This window comes from Fukomys damarensis, unplaced genomic scaffold (assembly GCF_012274545.1).
Source record: "Fukomys damarensis isolate Sample0158 unplaced genomic scaffold, DMR_v1.0_HiC HiC_scaffold_19, whole genome shotgun sequence".
Taxonomy (NCBI): domain Eukaryota; kingdom Metazoa; phylum Chordata; class Mammalia; order Rodentia; family Bathyergidae; genus Fukomys; species Fukomys damarensis.
In genome coordinates, this window is record NW_022900931.1 from 1167015 (window position 1) to 1185994 (window position 18980).

The 18980-nt window shown below is 49.3% G+C and overlaps 1 long non-coding RNA gene across 1 annotated transcript; it reads left to right on the forward strand.

Annotated features, from left to right (window-relative positions):
- Positions 1–1626: 1626 nt before the first annotated feature.
- LOC104869188 lies at positions 1627–18735 on the forward strand. The gene is made up of 2 exons (XR_782219.1): positions 1627–1854; positions 18266–18735. It is a non-coding gene; the product is annotated as an uncharacterized LOC104869188 (long non-coding RNA).
- Positions 18736–18980: the final 245 nt, after the last annotated feature.

An 18980-nucleotide genomic window follows, 5' to 3' on the forward strand; every position in this document is an offset into this window, starting at 1 on the left:
ATAACGCCCGGGGCCAGGTTCAATCTCGAAACAAATCTGCTGGGCTTAGACCCAGGACACCGAATCCACAATCTGTAATAGTCAGAGTCACCTGGTTTACGGGGATTTCCTGAGACCAGATGCTAATCCAAAAAGGCTGGAATTGCTCAAGGTATTGTTTCAATTTCTTGCAGTCTGGCTGGAAATCTCCTGTTGATTATAAATAACCGCATGTAATTTTGGACGTGACAGCTCATTTCCCAAAAAGGAGTACACAGCTCTCCCTCAGCCTTGCCTTCTGGCTGCCCCCACACCCCCAGTGAACAAATGTCCCCCTGCACACTGGTCGTATCTCAATGCTGCAGCTCCTCCCTCGGCGGAGGGGCTGCTCGCCACCTGCCTGGGCCCACGGTGGGTCCTCTTGCGTCTACTCCACTGCCACCCATACACCAGAAACATCCTGCATCCCTGAGTCAAAGTTCTTAATAACATTTTCCAAGGGACTGAGTGCTTTTTTATGAAAGCATGGAGGAAATATGGGATGGGTTTAATATTGCATTATGAGCCTCTGACTGTGGATTTTTAAAATATGCTTTCGGCATGAATGTATAAAATGGGCATATGTTGCAGTAAAGCTTCACTGTTGTGCATAAAGCAGCACATTATAATAAAAGTTGTAAAGACAGCCCTTCTTGGAGAAATAGAAGAAGGGAGAACTGAAGAGCTTCCCCTAGGGGTGGCGAGCTCCCAGGCTCTGTCCCCTGCAGGCACTGTGCAGGAGCTGAGCCCAGTGACGGTGGGTGCAGGGGTGGGTACAGCTGATCTGAGCCCCAGTCCAAGCCAACAGCAGCTGCAAGTGCACCTCAAGCACATTTGGATTAGAACCATAGCCTTCAATTTTCTCTCGGAATGCCTCCAAAGGGAAAAACAGCAATTCCCAAGTGAGGCCGGCTGATCTTTCCCCTGGCAGATTAGCTCAAGAATTGATGTCGGAGTCACTCGTGCTGCCCTTAACCCTGACCCTTCTGTGCCCAGTGTTTAATCCACAGGGCAGGTGGGTGGCTGCTGAGGGTGGTGGCTTCTCTGAGCATGTTCCCTGCTCCCCGGCCACACACACTCCCATACACAGGGCGCAGTCCCGCTTTCAGGCAGTAACACACAGCCAAACATATGACTGCATTTGTCTTAAAAAAAAAAAAAAGCAAAAACACTGAGTGAATGGCACAGAGATTCTAGGCTCTGTGGTCTCCGGGCGGAGTGGCCAGAGGGCAGGGCGGAAAGGTCAACAATGTTGGGAATGCACAGGAGAGAAAAAGAATGTGCCCAGCCCTTGGCCAAAGTGGGCCAGGTGCAGATGGGCAAGGCTAGCGGCCGAGGGACAGCAGGAAAGGCTGGGGACAGTCACATACCGTTCAGAGCCAGGAAGTGGCTAGGCGGACTGGGTCGCTGAATGTCAGGTGACCTACACAGCAGATGGGCCCAGGGCACAGGCAGTGTCTCGCTGATGCTGGAAGAGAAAGAGGAGGAGGGGAAGGAGAGAAAAAGGAGAAAAAGGAGTAGGAACAGGAAGTGGAGGTGGTAGAGGAGGAAGAGGAGTTTGAGGAGCAGGGGGAGGAGCAGTAGGAGGAGGAGTGGAGGAAGAGGAGAAGGAGCAGAGAGGGAGAGGAGGAAGAGCGGGGTAGGAGGAGCAGAATAGGGAGAGACAGGGGAACCCCGGAAAGATTCTGTACAGGGTTTCTGCTTCCGTGGGAGATGAAACCAAGGGGCTCTCCTCGAGAAACAGCCCAACACGGATAGACCACAGGAAACAAAGGATTTTGTGACATTGTTCACAAGACTCAAAAGACGAACTCCGAGGGACAGAAAACGAAGCAGGTAAGCAGCGATTGTCCCATGGGCAGGTGAGTGGCGACATGGCTGGGTGTTTAGGAGTCCCCAGGACAGGCACAGGGAAGGGAGCGGTCCCGAGGGAGGCCACAGAGGTCTGTGGAGAGAGGCCCCCAGGGCATTCATCAGCCTGTGCTTGTAAGGGAAGATCCTGAGGGAGGAGGGAAGCTGGGACGAAACAGTCCTGGTGTGCACGAGGGCTGTGGTTGCACCCACGTACCCATCCAGACCAGAGCTCGAACCAACCAGACTCAGGCCACTTAGCAGAGGGCACAGGCGCAGCCCAGGAGTGGGAACAGCTATCCATAGAGCACTGCTGCGGTTCTGAGCCAATCCTAAAAACAGGACTCCAAAGGACAAACCTGCTTCCAAGCACCTTCACTTCACTCCAGAAGGAAGCTCCACGGTAGTTTCAGGACTAGAAAAATATCCATTGCCTAATACAGCACACTTTCCCATGTCTGGGGTCCACGACAATGACCAGGCATGCTGGACAACAAGACCCCCATGGAGGAGAGAAACTGACCAATTGAGAATTACCTTGAAAAATGCTAATACTAGAATTGGTAGGAAAAGGCATTGAAAGATCATTTTGTGATGAAAACAGGGCCACGGTATCAGTAAGAATTGAGGCTTTTAAACATTCCCACACCCAACTGCAGAACTGAGCTTGAAAATTCAGGAAGCAAAGACTGACAGGGTGGCCAGGAGCCACAGAGAAATCCCAGTCATGGTTGGGGATTTAAATAAATGTGTCCCTCTCAACACTGCACAGGGCAAGTAGACAGGAAGTCAGTAAAGATGTAGAAAACGTGAGCAGGGCCACCAAGCATGGACCCAGTTGCCATCTGTAGAGCGGAGTGGGTCACCAGGCAGCAGGGGGCACCATCTCAAGGCCATGTTCAGGACAGTGCTCCATACCCCAGGACAAGTTTCAAAAAATTTAAGAGGATTAAAGGTATACAGTTTTGTACATAGGGAAGGGAGGGGGTTTGAGGGAGAATGCGATGAAATAAAATTTACTGATAGAAAAAGAAATAAAGTTATACAAAACATGTTATTATCACAGTGGGATCAAGTAAAGAGCAAACTAAAAGACAGATAATAGAAAACAGAGAGGCCCTTTGCAGAAGGGAAGGGGCCAGAGAGACGGACGGAGGGGGAGGAGGGAGGGGTGTGTCGTGTGCAGATGCCAACTCTCGAAGAAGAAGGTAATTGTTATACGTGGCACACATGTACCAATAAACACAGGAACTGAAGAAAAAAAATGGAATTGGGTCAGAAGTGAATTTCAGAAAGATTGTTAGAAAATCTCCCCGTATTTGAAAACTTAACATTTCTGTGTAAGTCATGGATCGTAGACTGAGTGAAAAGAATATAAGAAATATTTTGAGCTAGATATGAGATGTAAAAATGAACCAAAATGAAATATGAGAAATTGTAAAATACACACACACACACACACACACGTGTGTGTGTGTGTGTGTGTGTGTGTATTCATCAAAGGCATGGGTGGGGCATTGATAGCCCTTAAAGAAAATATTAAGAAAAAAAATTCAAATCAGTGAGTTCCCATTTCTACCCTAAGACATCCAAAAATTTAAACAGAACAAAGAAAATAAAGAGCAGCGTGAAAATCACTAACACAGAAGAAAACAGAGCAACATTTAAAACAAATGACAGAAACAGTCAAAAAGCCAGTTCTTTAAGAAAATCAATGAAATTGATGAGCCTCTCACCATACTGATCAGGAGAGGAAGAGAGAAATCACTGCTACTGGGAAGGAAAGAAGGAGTATTTACAGATACCCTGGTTACGAAAAGGACAGTTAGGCCACAATGTGGGCCGCTATGGGCCAGTACATTCAGCCAGTTGGATGAGATGGGCAGATTCTTTGCCACACCCACTCATGCAGAAATAGATAATGGGAAGCTCCCTATGACTGTGGAAGAAACTGAATCAAAGTTAAAAAGAAAAACCTCACAATGTTGCTATAAAGGACAGACACCGAAGGTCCAAATGGCTTCCTTATTAAGGCAAAGACCATGCCCAGTGTACACAACGCTTCCAGAAAATCAAAGGAATCAGTGCAACTCTCTTTATTCCGCAAGGCCAGTACTGCTCTATTTAATAAAAAATTGCAGTACAATAAGCAAATGTTGCAGGCCAGTGTCCCTCATGTAAGAAAAATAAACTTAAAGTGGTCCATTTTCGGGATGAAATAGTTAACTGTGAGTGGAAAATTACTGGCAGTTAAAATAGCCTAACTTCCTGACAAGGTTCAAGCGTTCAGAGGGTCTCTAAGCCAACGGGACCTTAAGGAGGAATAAACTAGAAAGAAAGCCTTTGTTAAGCAAAAGTATCCTAGGCCTGATAGCTAAGGCTGAGTAGAAACATAATAGTCACAAGGTCCAAGGTCCCTGAACGGGAGCGTCTGCTTCTCAGAAAGCCCCACCGTGAAGAATAGACAGTACTGGGAAGAGATCTGCGCTCAAGTTGGAAGGCGACCAGGCAACTCATAAGCGTCTTTGGGGAAGATTTTGCTGCCTCCTCCCCCGCCCGTGCCCCGCCAATGAGGGACAGGAGGTGGGGAGTTGTGTGCCGGGCTGCCTGGGCTCTCACCGCCCCGGGGGGGCCTGCGCACCAGACGCCCAGCCTTGACAGACGGGATTAAGGCTTTGCTTCTGCTGCTCTTCCTGCCTCCAAAGCGCATTCTTGGAGCCTGGACAAGTGAACAAATTTCTCACACTCGTGAACACAAAATGAGAATTCCAGGTACAAAGCTAGCAGGTGGACGGTATAAGAAAGGGTGCTATTTCACGTAAAGAAACGCAGGCAGGAAAGCAAGCCACTAACATCGGAGAACCCATCAGTGTAACTCCTCACACTGCCCAACCACAAAGGTAAAGCCCTGGGGTCCTCCCAATAGCGGCAGAACAACCATTGCGCGACCCCCAGCCCCCTTCCCCGGTGAGACGCCAGAGCCTGTGTGAGCCTGCAGGTGGGGGGAGCCTCACCTGAGGGTGAGGGGCAGACGCTCACTCCCTGCAGCCGCGCGGGACCTCTGTTCTCACTGCTTTGATTGAACGTGGCACGGAGGAAGCAGTCAGGGTAATGAGACAAGAGAAGGGGCGCAAGGAGCCTCGCCTGCTCAGATGAAGCTCTCTTTAGGCACAGAGTGCTTGATCATGCAGGCAGAATGCCTGCTCGAACCTACCAAAGACCTACGAGTGAGTGAACGGCTGAGGGAGCTTCCAAAGTCTGCAGAACGAGAGACCGTTGCACACTCAGGGAACGTGGGTGTGGGAAACCGGCCGGCAGGAGAGTGAGGTGTCCAACACTTGGGCAACCGGCCAGCATGTAAGCCTGACGTGCCTGCTGCTGAGATTCCTGCCTCTCCTAACGGGAAGGACGTTTGGTCCATACGGAGGCCTGGGTGTGAATAGCCATTGCTCGTGTGGAGTGGTCCGAAGTCTAAACTGCCCAGTGTCCGTCAGTCAGTGAAGGGGAAATGGGCTCCAGGAATCCCACACAATGGCATACTGTGGCCGTGACATGTGCCTCAACTCTGTGAGCCCCAAAACAATGGTGTGGAGTGAAGCACCAGGCAGAGCAGATGATCTGTCTCAGACTCCAGCACACGCCAGCGGGCCGCCGGGGTGGAGAGGGGCTGGATGTGAGGAGCGGCCCCACGCTCTGCTGTGTGAGGACTTTGGGGTGCTGTGGGTGTGTGTTCCCCCTGCTACTGTGACCGTGTCTGGGCTCACACAAGCGTGGAAATGACTGAAGCGCACGTGTTAAACAGGCCCCTGAATGCTGGGGTTACTGCAATAAAGGGGGTTTACAATTAAACAAATAAGGCTGAGGGAGGGAGCCTCTGAAGAAAAACATTGCCTATCTTGGGATTCCACCTCTACAGTCTGGCTCTGGCCAGTGTTAAGGTCACAAGGACCACACCTGAGGTTGTTTAACCACACTGTCTGCAGGTGGCTCCTGTGCGTGGAGCCCGATTTACGAGATTTCCACATTGCGGTGAAGGACAGGCACAGCAGGAGCTATGGTCGGAGTCTGGAGTTGGAGTCGGGCCGGCTTGGGTCCAAAGCACGGTGTTCCCAGCAGCCGGGCAGCAGTCTCTCCCAGGACGGTGACGGTGCCCACCTGCAGGGTAGGTGCTGGGTGCTGTGTGCGGCCAGAGGTACTCCACAGCGTACTTTGTCCAACACTGGGTTGCTTGGGCCATGACCTGTGGTAAGTCGGGAGCAAGTGCGTATATAGATAGCACATTCTTCGAGAGAATGAGTTACCCAGATAATTAGACCCCAGGGCTGACTCCATCACCACCAAGGCAGCCGCATGCCCTGGGAGGCAGACACCAGGGGCCAGTGGAGGCTGCCCTGACAACCCACCCAGAGGTCACCAAGTCACGCTTAGACCCTACATGCATCAGTTTCCGTAAGACAGGGGACAGGATCTGACACAGGGCCCCTCATCTCCCCTCCTAAGCTGCTCAGATTCCTGGTCAGCCCTGGCCACCGGAGCACTCTTCCCCCAGCCACAGATGAGAAGTGAGTCAGGGACACACATGGCCACACCGCAGCTGCATCTGCACAGGGGCGTCCCGTCCTGGCTTCTTGTTACCCCCAGCAATCCAAGGTGACGACTCTGGACACAGTGTTTTCACTGCATTGAGGTCAGAAGTCATCCAGAGGTGACGGGGGCTCGAGGCAGGGTGTGTTGGGGTTCTGTGCTGTGCTAGACACGTGGGGACTGTGCGCCCCTGGATGCTGCTGGCTGCAGGTGTCCTGGCGCTGGTCCTGTGCATTGCAAGAGATAGTTGAATCTGGGAGATGAATACGTGAAAGAAAAAGCAGAGCGTGGAGAGAACCTTAGGCTAAGGTTTGCCCTACATACTGCTGAGGTGCGGCCCCTGTCCCCCAGGTGTCCCCAGGGCCTGCATACACTTCTGTACCTGGAGGCTGGGGATCCCCAGGAGAGTGCTGGCCTGGTGAGCTCCGCTCAAGTATAGACAGAGCAGCTGCCAGGGTCCTTCTTGGGCTGAGCTTCTGGGTCTCCCAGCTCCTCATGTAAGTATGCTTGTGGCATGTGACCCCTCGGGGAACGTACTGAGGAGGTGCCCGTGGAAGCGGGGCTCTTTGAACAGAAGATTACTATACCTGGAGGAGTGGTTATTTCCAGCTTAAAATCAAACCTCTGGGAATTCTCCCAGAGTGTAGTGTTTCCATGGCGACCCTTGCCCTAGGACGGCAGGCCAGGAATGGGCTCCTCCTCATCTGCAGAGCTCAGGGCCCCGGTGACCTCAGCAGGCTCCTCGGGGTGAGTGGGAGCTGTGAGGGCCTGGACCTTGGCACTTCCTGGGCCTGGAGGTGGTGGCTCAGGGGCAGCATTAGGACAGAGAGAGGCTCTCTGAGCAGCGATGCCTCAGCTAATTAGCACACGTTGTCCCCAGAGCCCTGTAGGCAGAGTGCCCCGTGGGCCTGAGGCTGGTCCTGGACTTGAGGGACATGGGCCTTCCTCTATGGGAACAGCACCTCCATGAGCAGACACAGACGTCCATGCTGGGCTGCACCCCAAACAGTACCCATGACCCGTCCTTGCCAGCGCATTCCCTGGGCCAGATGCTGAGGCTCCAGGTGGGTCCAGGATCACACGTCTGTCCCCCAGTCCCAGGATTCCCATGCTATTCTGCTTTCCTCCAGGATGGTTAGAGAAAAAATAAATTTTGTCACTTGGAAAGATTCAAGTTCCACCTATTATTTCAGAAGTTAAATATAAAAATCCTCAGGGAGTGAAGGAGGATAAGGAGCCATTAGCTAAGTAGTGGGACACAAATCCAGTTCCACGTTTGACAGGCCGAGAAGGCCCTGGGCTCCACAGGAGAGCCTGACAAGGCTGCGAAGGTTCTGAGGAGACGAGAGCACGGGGACCTCCTGGGAGCCGTGGAGGGAGGAGGGAGTGGTGATCCATGTGGCCAAACACTGGCAGGGCTTCGTTCCTCTCGGCAGCGCTGTCTTGTAGGCCAGCCCAGAGGGAAAACATGGTGGGTTAGGAGCCAGGGACTCCTGTGTGTGGCTGTAAATCAGTGATTCACTGACACCCCAATGCCCAGAGAACAGACGCCTGCCTAACGGCTGGCACTGGTGGTCTCTGTGGGCCGGCACTGGGCCGGTGAAGCCAGTGCATCCATCTGTCACCTCTAGACACAGCCACTGGACCAGAGCACTGAGAGTTTCCATGACAGCGATCAGAATTCACACCCGTTTCCTAGGCTCAGAACTTGAAAAACTGAAATTTCTTTGGTCTGCTTTGAGAGTTTTCCTTTACCTGGGCCACCACACAGAACTCCCTAAGGTTCTTGTTTTCAGGTGTGGGCCCTTCATGTCCCCCAACCCACCTGTCAAATGTTCACCCCCAAGGTGATGGTGTGTGTGGGTTGTGATTAGTCCCTGCTGCTGGGGCCTCACAGGGGACTTTGTGGCCTTGTGATGGAGACTCCAGAGAGCCCTCGACCCATCCCGCAGGGGACGTAGGAGAAAGCAGTACGCACAGGCTAGGGTGGGGCCCTCACAGGCCCAGAAACCACCAGGCCCTTGATCCCTGGCTTTGGCCTCCACAGCAGGAGGAGGGACACCTGATGCTTGCAGCCCATGGCGTGTGCTAGTTTGTTATGGCACCCAGCACAAACCCACACAGCAGCATCTGTGTGTCATCCTGCCTCGTCTGTGTCCCCTGGTTCAGGTCATTCAGGAAAGCAAAACTGTTGGACCACAGACCTCAGGCTGGGCTCGCACCCTGCTGTGAAGGCTGGAGCGATTATCCCCCTCCACCACACCGTCCCTCTGACCCTCATGCTCCGGGCTTGCAGTGGGTGTGGATCCAGACTCAGTAACGAGGGGCCTGGTCCTGTGCCATCCTGTCCCTCAGTGTGCCTCAGAGCGTCTTACCACCTTTTCGCTGAGTTTGTAAAGATAGACCTTACATGTGATTCTGTCACCATCTAACCGAATAATCATACAGAACTGACTGCAGCTAGAATTCAGGTTTTCGATATAAAATAAATGGGGACTCCCCATCATTGCTAGTTTTATTCGTCGATGTAAGATTTAAACCAGGAAGGGCAAATTCTAGCCATGGACTGACCTCGGCGGGGGCCTTCCCTTGTGCAGAATTTGGCGCCGGTGAAGAAGGTTCCAAGAAGGTCCTCACCTACCACAGGGGATGTCCAGATGGGCTCTGAGCCCCACGTGTCCCCTGACCACAGCCTTGGCAAGAACCCGCCCACGAGCACTGAAGGACAGACAGGTTTACTGCGCAGGGCCACTGCAGGTGACTTGTTACGCAGAGCAGAGGGCAATGCATGCTGGGAAGTGGGGCTGCCTTGCCGGGGCGGACCCGGGAAGACTGCACAGGGGCAGTCATCACGTGACCCACCACAGAAACAGCCTGTTAGGCCCCTTCGTTCAGGCATATTTGCCCCAGACTTGCTTACCTGGCAAAAGATGGGTGCAGATTCTGACTCTGCTGGATTCGCAGATGCCCACGGCTTCCATGACTGCGGCTCAGTGTCCTGGGTGGCCCATCGCAGTCACGGCCGTGGCTTCTTCAGGAATCTGCCGTGAACAGCACTCATGCATCTGTTTGGCCACCGTGCTTGCCCTGCCAACTCCTCGGCTCCCAGTGCTGTGTGGAGTCCTGCAGGCCCCAGGTGCAGGGAGCTGAGCAGGGGTGACGAGGACAGGGTGGCGGAGATGTGATGGCCCGCTCCCCTCTTCCTCTCTTCCTGGCAGTGTCCACAGCTCGTATGAGCAGCACATGTCCACTCAGAGTCACAGTCAGGGCCCTGCCCCTGCTGCTCTTCGCCGGTTCCTTCTCTCCCCTCACCAGTCTCCCCCACCTTGGTGTAAGTAAAGCATGCACATCTGTCTTTATTTAAATCCAGCTCTCTCAGCCAGGCTACGCAGCTCCTGACTCTGTCGCTGTCCTTAGGAGTCCCTCACTCTGTCAGGCCCACATGAGCGCCTGAGGGGGCCCTGCCCTCCCTCCTTCCAGCTCCACAGGCTCAGGGGCCCCCGCTCAGGTAAGATGGTGCAGGCCAGGATGCCCCTGCTCCTAGCTCCCAGTCACCTTCCCCTGCACAGCTCCAGCAAAATAGGCTCTCTGTCCCTCAGGCACTGCTCGGCTGTGTGTGTGTGTGTGTGTGTGTGTGTGTGTGCGCGTGTGTACCCTTCAGACCCAGCCAGAGCCTGGGGAATCAGCAGAATTCACAGGTGTAGACAGCTGTCTCAGCTCAGACTATGTAACAAACCCACAGGGTGGTGTGGACATCAGGTGCTGAGATTTCAGGGTTCAGAAGCTGTGAGTCTGAGGTCCAGGCCAGCAGACTGGGTGCAGGTGAGATCTCTTCCCGCCATCCTTGGAGCCCCAGGGTGGAGGACATAGTCAGCCTTTGCCAACATCTGGACTCACCCACCTTTCCGGAGTCCTCAGGGAAAGCCATACACTTATAGCCCACGTAGGATGCTTTGGTCAGCAAGGCTGTGGTTCTAAGTTCTGCTGCTTGTTTTCTCATTCACTGAGCTCTCGTCTCTGTAGCCTTAGCAGCACTGACAACTCATCAGTTTTAAGACTTCAAATTCATGGCCTCCTAATCATCTGACATCAGATATTAAGTCTCATTATGTGATTGGCTGGGATTTATGACTGCAATGTGCTGTCTCAGGCTCCCAGAGGGGAAACCTTCTGGGAAACCCTGGGTCTTGGGATGCTGGGGAATTCTTCTTGCTCCCTTGGGGTGATTGTGCCAAATGTCACTGAGCCCAGCCTGACCTGCACAGGGCCTTACCACCTGCCAGGGCATCTTAGACCCAGGGGCTGTCAAGAAGTTCCTGGAGCACAGTTTACTTTCTGCATTATGTTCTCCTCTGCCCGGAGAGTGCTCCCACCTCCTGTCTACTTTTGAATTTGGGTTTCTCTGTAAGACTTTGCCCTGGGGGTGACAGCCTACTGAAACTGGTCTGCACAGAATCCCAGATGGACAGAGCAGGCTCTGCAGGGCACTGTGGGTGTGGAGCCTTGGCCAGCCAGGTTGGTAACCCTGTGCCTGGGTGCCCTTGCCACTGTGTGGGGTCCCCAAGCTCCAGGGCAGAGATGGGCAGGGGTGGGAGGCTGTTGGCTAGGACACTGGTGCTAGGCCTCCTCAGAAGGGAACCTCATCCAGCTCACCACAAACCACCTGCAGGGATGTGAAGGTGTCACCCTGTCTCTCTGTCCCTAGCTCTATGATGAAAGCAAAGGAGGCTTGGGGGCCCCGGGGACCATGGGCTTGCTGTGTCTCCTAGGACTGATTTTCTCTGTCCTTTGGGGCTCTAGGGTGTCTGGGTGGCCCCTCAGCTCTGCTGTCTGGCCGAGGCTCTAGCAAATGTGATGGAGATGCCTTCAGCGAGTGGGTTTTTGAGTCTGTCAGGGGTGTGATGGGGACACCGGTGTAGGGGCCTAGGCACAGCCCATGGGTGGACGTGAAGTTCAGCCCAGGCCCAGTCCAAGTCTAGGGTCCTCCCTGGTTATCAGGACGGGCACCACAGTGCAGCATGCTGAGCTTCATTCAGTTTCCCTAACTCGGTCTGCACACTTAATTTGTTTCATGATTCTGGGGAAGGTGGCCACAGTGTTTGTCACCTGATGCAAAGTCTATGAATGGAAGCAAAATTTTGCCAAGCGCTTCTGTTTGTGAACTGAATTGTTCACGAGCTCAGCTGTTGCTATGTTTTTCTGCTTTTTTTGTACTGGGGATTGAACTCAGGACCTTGTGCTTGCAAGGCAGGTACTGAAACTACTGAGCTAAATCCCCAGCCCACTATGTTTGTTTTTTACTTGTAAATTGACAAGTGACAATTCCATGTGTTCATTATACAAGCAGGGAGCATTGAAGTGGCTCAGTGGAGCTAATTAGTACCTCACTGCTCACTGCAGTCAGTTTTAGTATAGATCTCTTGAGTATTCCTCTTGCCTGGCTAAAATTATGACCTTGAAACCGCTTCTCCCCAGCCCACATCACAACCCTGTTCCATGCTGTACTTCTGAGTCCAGCTTTAGAAACAACCTACTGCCTATCAACAAGAGAATGCACAGAAAATGTGTGGTTTGTACATTGTGGAATATTACACAGCCTTAAAAAGGGAAGTCCTGTTACTGACAACCCTGTGAGTGAGCCTGAAGGACATTAACCTGCGTGAAATAAGCCAGGTACACAGGGACAGACACTGCACAGTCTCACCTTTGACTGTGGTGTCGTAGGATGCCTCCCTTTCCTGAGGGGAATCAACTGCCAGTGGTTTAGGCTCAGAAGAGAGATGCAGGTATGAGAACCAAGTCCCTGGGACTGTGTGTTTCACAACATGGCTAAGGTTGAATCTTTAAGAAACCCCGATTATTGCTCCATGGGTACAGAAAAGACTGCTGAGTGATGCAAGCAGAGGGAATTTCTCCAGTGTTTGCAGCTCCCTGAAAGGTTGGGGCTGTGCATGCCCCGAGGTGTTTGTGTGTCAGGTGTTTGTGCTGGACAAGCATGTTTACCATGGCGGAGACGTTTCTGTGAAGGTTATGAACCATTTAAAATATCACCTTTCTCAAACAGCAGCTACCAAATCATATTATCTTGTGCTATCAAAATAATACTTTTTTTTAAAGGTAGGTTTTCTTTTTTATAGTTTTTGACAATGATCTTACTTTTCCATTTCCCAAGGCCATGCAGCATTAAGGAGATCTCATTCCCATAAACCAAAGTGTTATTTACGATAACTCCGGTGTATAATCAGCCACCCAGGCAGACACAGTCTTTGGGAAGTTATTGAATAACATATTATAATTTCTATGACAGACTCATGAGATGTGATTTTTCCCATTTTGGTTATTGTATTTTCAACTCAGACTTCTATCTGGCTGCTTTTTTATTAGCTTTCCTTTCCTTATGCACAATCTTTGCTTGGTGAGACATTCTACTCATACTCTTCTTTAACTTGTTGGATGCAGTTCCTTCAGTGTATTGATCATCTTCCTGTCAGCTGGGTTCTAAAGATCTCATCCGGCGACCCAATGTCGGGGTTCTACAGGGACAGAAGACACTTCTACGAACTGCTGCCACTCACCCTAACCCTAACCCTAACCCTAGCCTTCTAAGTCTAATCCTCTAACCCTAACAACTTTAACCCTCAGCCTCACTCTCACCCTAACCCTAACAATTTTCTGTGTGTGTGTGTGTGTGTGTGTGTGTGTGTATGTATCATAGTTTGTGTGTGTGGAGAACTGGGTATTTTAAATAATATAATTTAGGAAGCCTGGAGATCAGACCCTGCCTCTGATTTGTTCAGGGATTTCCTGGGCTCAAGCTGTGCAACCTGGAACGTCCCCAGATTTGCTTGTTAGCTCTGAGATTAACACACGACAGCCAGTGACTCCCCAATGTCCTGAACTGACACGACCCACTGTGGCTGGAGGTTGCAGGATCCATGCCCTGGCACACAGCCACTGACCCGGCCTTGGCCATGCCTGCTGTAGTGTGGCTCCTCAAGGTCAGCTAGAGGTAGAACCTGGGCCCTTTTGAGGTCTTGCTGGGAATTAGCTCAGCCGAGCCCACGTGCAGGGCTATCCAGAGTCACAGGAACACACGGCATTCTGTCCCTGCAGATGCCTCCCTCCCCAGTGCTTCACTTCAAAGGCTTCTGGACATCTCTGTGGCCACAGCTGGTGCTGCAGCACCAGGCAGTGGCTGGGTTTAGTGACTGCCGATGACAGTTTTCAGTAAATACCCTGGGCACTGGATTGTTTGCCTAGAGTGAGCTCAGAGTTGGGTAAATACAGAGGAGCCCTAAGAATGCAGCTCTCCGGAAACTGCCAGACAGCAAACAGTGACATCCTCTCAGGCCGGTAAGCTCCAGCCATCTGCTCTGGACTCTAGGCTGCTGATTTTCAGGACTCCCTGGAGCTTGGGAGGTGCTGAATGTTTTTGATTAATTTCCAGTCTTGAGAAAGATGATTTTGACAATTATGGTTAGAGATTTTGGAAACCCTTCCATTGCCTCTACTACAAATTGACATCTATCGGTCTCATAAAAACAGGAAAAATATTTTCCAGAAGCCCATCTTGGTGAGGTCGCCCAGGCAGAGGAACGGCTTGACTGGAAGCAGGAAGGCAGAGTGTGAGGAGCTTACGAAAGACCGCAGGGACAAGGACACTGTGAGCCTCACCCTCTGCCCACTGTGTGTGCTGCCAAATGGAGCTCAGAGACCTGCAGGGCATCATCAGGAGACCAGTCCATGTAAGATGGGAGCTCCAGAGGGGAGGAACACATAGACACTGAAGAAGACATCTAAACATGTACAAATGTGATGAAACACTTCATTCTACACATCCCAAACTACAAAGGACACTGAGGGGGATAAACTAAAAAGGATCCACACCTCCACATCACAATCAAACTAGAAGGAGCTCATCATGAATTTAAAGACCCCAGCAAGATTAACAGCAGATTTATCATCAGAAATGCAGAAGACACAGGCAAGCAAGACAGTGTCCTCAGTACCCAAGAAGAAGGAGAACTATCACTCAGTTACTTTATTGCAGCCAAACTGTGTTTTGAAAATGAAGGTGAACTAAAGACATTTTCATGTAACTCAAAACACAGAATGTGCTACCCCCAGACCTGCCTTCCCAAAACAGGAACCCTGGGGAAACAGGGCACACACATCAAGGTAAGGGTGTGATGACTAAGATGGTACAAACATGTTTCTTCTTCCCTTAGCTGACTTAAAACCTCCGGACAGGACAACATGCTCACAGGCTGTTGGGATACCCAGAGAAAATGCATTTGGCTGTGGCAGAGCAGGGAGCCACTCTGAACTCTAGCAAAGAAGGGAGACAAGGAGGTAGCGTCGACAGCAAGGCTGAAATATCAAATCTGAAAGTCATGATGACAAACTCTGTATATAACTGTCTCTTGTCATCTGCCGGCTTTTAAGAAGAATGAAACTATTGAAGTAATAAATAGAGCGCTGGGTCATTGGCACAAAGGGGCAGAGAGAAGATAGCCAGGTGAGGGACATCTCCATCCCTCATTGGAGCTCAGTTAGCAGATTCTGGTAAAACCAAGACATCGAGGGTAAGGTCTAAGGCAGCCATTAATAAAATAGCTCGCAAAGTATAGGAAAATCTCCGAACTCAGTGCTGGTATCCTTCCAGGCCGCCTCATGAAAGAAAAAAGAATATCGCATTAGAAAGTATTCACAGTGTGAAAGAAAATGGGGAAGAAGGAAAAGGGGAATAGAAACATCAGACATACAGCAAATGAACATTAAAACACCATGCAAATCCACGTATTCACCTTCAGTGTGAATGGATTAAACAGTATAATAAAAAGATGTTGCCAGGCTGGATTAATAAATAATATTTATTAATTTTATTTAGATTTAAATATACAAATAGGTTACAAATAAAAAGGATGTTTAAAAAAATATATCATGCTGAGAGTCCGTTATGAAAGCTGGGGTGGTATACAACATCAGACTTAGATCACATAAAGTTAAAAGTTATCAGCGATAGACTTTTACTATCATAAGAGGCCAACCCATAAAGGAGATATAACAATTAGAGACACATACAAATGTCATAGTAGATTCCTAAAGCATGGCAAGCAAAAGCAGACCAAAGAAAAGAAGAGAGATAATCCAGCAACAGCCATGGGAGGCTCCAGTATCCTTTCAATAACAAATGGGGCAACCAGGCAGAAGGTGGACAAGAAAAGTCACACTTGGGGCCAGGGATTTAGCTCAGTGGTTCTGCCACCCGCCTCGCAAGTGCAAGGACCTGAGTTCGATCTCTGGTACCAAAAAAGAAAAGAAAAATCATACTTGGAAAAGCACCACAGACTAGATGGGCCTTGAAGATACTTGGGGAGCATCCCCCAACAACAGCAGACACACCCATCTCACCCACACCCACTTTCTCCAAGACGGACCACGCTCAAGGCCAAGGGACTCATGTTGTACGCTGTCAGAAGGATCAGTGTTCGCTCTTACCATGGTGGGCTGAAATTAGGAAGCAGTGACATCAAGGAATTTCACAAATGCCTGCAAATTAAGTAACACACACCAGATAACCACTGGGTCAAACAAGAATCGCACGAGGAATGAGAAAATACAGAGGTGAACGAAAGGAAGTCACTGTCTACCAAAACTTGGGCCCAGCCCAAGAAGTGCTGGGGGGGCAGTTACAGCTGGGGAAACTTACATTTAAAAGAAGAAGAAGAATCTCAGATCAATAACCTGAACTTCCGCCTGAAAACACTGGAATAAAAGAGAAGCAAATGATGCCAGTTTAAGCAGAAGGAAGGAAATAATGAAAATTAAAGCTGAAACTAGACCAGAAAAAGCAGTAAAGTTGATGTGACCAAAAGCTGGTTCTTAGAAAAGATCTTCAAAATTGACTAAACTTTAGCTAATTTGATTGCGGGGGTGGGGGGAGAGGGAGCGAGAGATCAAATGACTAAAATCAGGAATGAAGAAAAAGACACTGTTGCTAGTGTTCCAGAAATAAAAGGAGCAAATGGAACATTGCTGACAGTGTGTGCCAACAAATAATCTAACTGTTCAACTGGAAAAAAGTTCTAGGGAGACACAAACTCCTGACTCAGGAAGAAAGAAAATTCAAGTAGACCTATAACAAGTGGTGAAATTGAATTAGTAACCTAGAAATTATCCACCAAGAAAAGCCCAGGCCCAAATGGCTTCACTGATGAATTCACTGCGGTTCTTCACAAACTCTTCCAGCCAACAGGAAGAAAACAAGATGCTTCCCAAGGCCAGTATCACACTGATACCCAAATCAGACAAAACCATCACAAGAGCCCTGTAGAGTGGCAACACTCCTGAATATAGATGCAAAATCCTCAAGAAAATGCTAGCGTAAAATCCTGGGATGTATAATAGGGACTGTGTGCCAAAAGCAAATAGGGTTTGTTCGAGCATTGAAAGATTGATTTGACACCTAAAACTCAATGAGCACAATGATGTGCGTTGTCCATAAGATCGTGTATGGGGGGCTCTCACATTATTGCTTTCACAAGTGTAAAAAAATAACTTGATAAAATTCAATGCCCTGTGCAATAAAAACACTCCTTGAAGTAGTAGAACAGGGAATGTTCTCTTCCAGTGATTCACATCCTCAAACAATCACTGTGGAACCAGACATAGTGATGGAAGACCAAATGAGTTCGTTTTGGGTTGAGGAAGAAGACGAGGGCATCCTCTCTAACCAGATCTGGTCAACACTGTGCTGGAATTCTGGTCAGGGAGCCAGAGAAGAAAATGGAACAAAATAACCCACATTGAAGAGTTAGAAGAAAGCCTCTTTTTACACACAGAGTCACAATCTTCTATGGAGAAAATCATACAGCACCTGCCCCATGCCCCCCAAAAACATTTACACTAAGAGGTGAGTTCGGCAAGATTGCGGGGTTTAAGGCAATTGTTGCATTTCCATACATGTGCTATGAACAATCCAGAAATGAAATTAAGAAACTATTTCATTTACAATAGCATCAATACACAACAGATTTATAAGTAAATTAACAAGAGAAATTCAAGTCTTACACTCAGAGAAACTACAAAGCGTATTGAAAGGAATTTTTAAAAACCCAACTAAATGGGGAGATTCTGTGTTCCTTGATCAGAAGCCTTAATCTTGTTATGATGGCAGAACTTCTCTGTTTGACCCAAATATTCAATGTAATTGCTACCAGAACCCCAGTTGACTTCTTTGCAGAGATTCACTTGGCAAACTTATCCTAAAATCCACGTGGTAATTGGAAGTACCTCGAACAGCCAAAACCATTTTGAGGAAGAAGGTTGGAGGACACATAGACTTCCTCACTTCAAAACTCCCTGCACTGCTCCAGTAATCACTGTTGTGTGGCATGGGCATCCAATAATGAAGGGGCAGACAGAGATCCCTAGGGTCCAGTGGAGAGTCTGAAATTCACCATTTGCATTTAGGATCCACTTGTTTTCCACAGTGGTGCTAACATTTCCTAACAAGGAGATGAATCGTTGCCTCAACAGATGGTGCTGAGATGAATGGATGAACACACAAAAAGAATAAAGTTGGATGCATAACTCACAGAAAATTGAGAGTCAGCATCAGGGGAATGAGAAGTCTCAATGCATGAGCTAAAATCCTAAAACTGCTAGGAGAGAACATAGTTGTAAAATTTAAGAACAAATATATGTGTTTTTAGATATCGTATAAGCACTAAACAGAACAAAACTTAATTGGACTTTGACACAATTTAAGACATTTTTTTCTTTTGTTTTCTTTCCTGTTTTCCTGCAGTGCTGAGGATCCAACCCAGGCCCTCCTGCACACCAGACAAGCGCTTTACCTCTGAGCCACACTCCAGCCATGCACACTTTAAACCTACATGCTTTGAAAGGTACTGCCACATAACAAAAAGACAAACACCACAGTGGAAGGAAGTATTTGCAAATCACATGTCTCAGGGATGTGTGACGTGCAAGTCACATGTTAAGGGACTTGTACCTAGAATATATATATAAGGTATGCACACTAAATAAGAAGACATATACAGTAATACCTTGGTTTACAAATGCTTATGCTTGCAAACACTTCTGTTCATGAACAGAGCATTTGACAAAATTTCACTTCCATTTGTGAACTCTGCATTGGGAAACAAAAGCAACTGTGGCCATCTTCCCCACATGCACACGAATGCAGCCGTTGTCCTCAGAATCGTGGAAAGAATTAAGTTTGTGACCTGAGGTACCACTGTAGTCCATTAAAATGGGCAAAGGACCCAGATAGACATTAAGTCGAAGAAAACACACAAAGTCCACACTAAGCACACAATTAGCCATTGGGAACACAAATCACCCGAGAGAAGCCATCTTACACCTGCTATGATTCTGTAAGCTAAAAGAGAAGTCAAGGATGTGGAGAAATCGAGACTCTCCATCCATGAAGCTGGAGGAATTGTGAAAGAGTGCAGCTGTGTTGGATGAAGGTCCTGCAGTTTCTCCAAAGATCAAGC